This window comes from Arachis ipaensis, chromosome B03, assembly GCF_000816755.2.
Source record: "Arachis ipaensis cultivar K30076 chromosome B03, Araip1.1, whole genome shotgun sequence".
NCBI classification, from domain to species: domain Eukaryota; kingdom Viridiplantae; phylum Streptophyta; class Magnoliopsida; order Fabales; family Fabaceae; genus Arachis; species Arachis ipaensis.
Window position 1 is genome coordinate 20839309 of NC_029787.2, and position 3587 is coordinate 20842895.

Below are 3587 nucleotides of genomic sequence, written 5' to 3' on the forward strand. Positions count from 1 at the left end.
GCAGGAATGACTCAAAGGATGGAAAGGAAACATACAAAAATGGAAGGAAAGCATAAAACGGAGTTTGTGAAGAAACTGGTAGCCACGCGATCGCATGGACGACGCGGACGCATGCCAAGCGCGAATAAGCAGCGACACGGCCGCATGACTGACGCGACCGCGTGACAAGGAAAACTCCGAATGATGCAACCGCATGACCCACGCGGACGCGTGACAGAGGCCACGCACCAGAAATTGCAGAAAATGCTCCCAGCGAATTCTGAAGCCCTTTTTGGCCCAAATCCAAGTCCAGAAGGCATAGACCAGAGGTTATGAAGTGAGGGAATGTATTTGTTCAAAGAGAGTCACCACTTTAGTTAGTTTTCATGATTTAGATTTAGTTTTGAGAGGGAGATTCTCTCCTCTCTCTTCTCTCTTTAGGATTAGGATTTAGAATTAGGATTTTATTCGCTTTCAGGATTATCTCTTTATCAGGTTCAATATTCCTTTTTATTTACTTTTGCAATTTAATTTATGAATTCTTCCATGTTGCAGATTACTCTTTTGAATTAATGTTATTTGAGGTATTTCAGTTTATTATCGCTTTTCTTTACATTATTGTTATTCCCATCTGAAGGCATTTTTATTCCAGTAGATTTATTTTTCTTCTTTTGGTCTTGGTTAAGAAATCAGTAACTCAGGAGTTATCAAACTCAAGCATGATTGATAATTGTTATCTTTGTTAATTAAACTGAACTTCAATAATCCCAATCTTTTCTTAGAAAATAAATAGGATTCGAAGATCAAACCAATTAATCCCTTGACCTTCTTTTATCTTAGTAAAGGTTAATAAAGTGGAATTAAGATTCAATTCTCATCATCATTGATAAGGATAACTAGGATAGGACCTCCAATTTCTCATACCTTGCCAAAAGTTTATTTACAGTCATTTATTTATTTTACTTGCCATTTAAATTACTTGTTCTTCATTTACTTTAATTGCTAATTAAACTATTCGCTCCTCATTCTCAAAACCCCAATTTGCAATCTCCATAACCAATAATAAGAACATACTTCCCTACAGTTCCTTGAAAAGACGACCCGAGGTTTGAATACTTCGGTTATCAATTTATTTAGGGGTTTGTTACTTGTGACAACCAAAACGTTTGTATGAAAGGACTTTTGAAGGTTTAGAAACTATACTTGCAACGAGAATTTATCCGCAAATTTCTAGACCACGCAAAAGTTCTCTCATCAAAATGGCGCCGTTGCCGGGGAACTGCAATCGTGTGCATTATTATTGGTTATTGTAAATATTTTTCTTTTACTTGTTTATTTGTCTTTATTTTTCCCCTCTTTATTTCTTTTTAGCTACTATGATTTCTCACCCCTATCGCTTTGAGTTTGGTTCTAATGTTATTGAAAGGAATGGAAGTTATAACAGGAACATGCATCAAGGTCAGAGCAATCAAAGATGGATGGAGCCAAGAGGATCTGATCAACCCTTTAGGCAACAACACCCTCCAAGATATCATGGACAAAGACCATTCTACAATGCATACCAAGCAAATAGACGTGGTGGACAACCTTGTAATCACCAACAAGCCCCACCCTGTGCTTATAGACCATCCTCTCAACATAACTTCGAACCACCACACTCACAAGTTCCTTTTCACCATTCACCACCGTATGATCCTCATTTACCCCAGTTCCAATCCAATCACTCCCAAACACCACCACTTCCCCTTGTACCATATCCAAATCTATCACCCCGAGAATCAGAGGTTCACCTCAAGGAAACAGTAAATCGACTTTAAACAACCCTTCATCAACTGGAGCAAGCAGTAAGTCAATTATCTTCTAGACGTTCGAGCATTCAAGGACCTCCCACAGCCCCAGGTGGACAATCTAATGAAGAGCGTAGTATGAAGGAGATACTAGAAGCTGTTATTATTGAAGAAGAAGAGTTGGTTGAAGACTTAGGAGACGCTGAACCTCCATGGGAATCCAAAGTTGTGGAGCATTCTGTCAAGGATGTTACAATTGATGCTAAGGAGGATTGTGCGCAATCCCCAGAGCAAGTCTTTCATGAAGACCTAGACAGAATAGCCCAAGAAGCAAATTTCCTTGATGATGATAGTCACAAGTCAGGTTCTCCTAGTAATGAACCTGCATCCGCAAGTGAATTCTCTGAGATCGAAGAATCTTCCCCAAGTGAATGCGAAGATGATATGGAGGTAGATTTCTCTCAACCTCCAGTCTATGACTTAAGTGATGAGGAAGACATAGATGGCTTTGATCAGGACATGGATACATTTGAAGAATCCTGCAAAGAAGTGGAGAATTTCACAGAAGCACACAAGGGAGTAGAACTCACAGAACCACTGGAACCACCTATCCCAAGGCCATTACCACCCAATACAAGCTTCAAGTGGGTACAATCCTTAACCTTTAACTGTATTTTTCCACTTGAATATGGTTTGCTTGAAACAGATGGCCAGCTTAGAGCTCTCTGCAGCTTTACAAGTAAAAGGGAAATGGCTCAAACTCAGAGCTGGTGCACAAGGTTCAATAAGGTTCCACGCTTCAACTTGAAGTGCACGGATTGACATCATGATCAATCGGATGGATCTCGGAAAACGCTTGGTTATCCTGGTGAGAATCTAATCTCTAAACCGCCCGGATGGAAAAGTATAGATCAAGACGAAGGCGGATTTAAAAGCAAAGTTTGGGATCCTAGAATCTATGCTGACAATCATCACCCCGGGAGCCTGACAATCTGTTTGAAGCTGCTCAGAAGCTTCACATGCCTAGTTTAGGACCCCAGAGGCTATTGGCATTCCAAGCATTGGTGGAGATTTTTGGATGAATTTAAGCATAAGCCGCTATAAATGAAGCTCATCCAATGTCCAACTTAAGGACTTTAACTAAAAGTGCTAGGTGGGAGACAACCCACCATGGTATGATCGTCCCTTTTTCAATTTTTATTTAGTTTTATTTGTTTTCAAGTTTTATTTTATTGAACCTGGAGTTTTGCATCGCATTCATATTTGCATTCTGCATACTGCATATATAAAAAAAAAGGGTGCGCGACGCGACCGCATCATTCATGCGATTGCGTCAAGATGCGAAAAACACTTTCCACGCGACCGTGTCATTCACGCGCTCGCGTGACCTGGAGATCGGCATAAAGATCCAACATCTAGAAAGTTAGGCTGGAATCGTGCGGCCATTGTGCGTTTCGCACAAATGACCCACGCGATGGCATCCCTGACGCGATCACGTCACTTGCATAACATCAATCCCACGTGACAGCGTAAGCGACGCGATCGCGTCGCATAGGATTACACAACACCCCAAAAGGAGATAGAGAGTTGCGCTGAAACGATGCTGGATTCGTGCGTTTAGCACAAATTCCAGCGACGCGATCGCATGCCTCAGGCGATCGCGTCATTCACTCTTTTTGCCCTCCACATGATCGCGTCACTCACGCGATCGCGTCAACCACTATTTCAGCCCAACCACGCGACCGCGTGCACCACGCGACCGCGTGCCCCACGCGATCGTGTGGATTCAAATTTATAACCCCCCAGTCACGCGAACCCTAT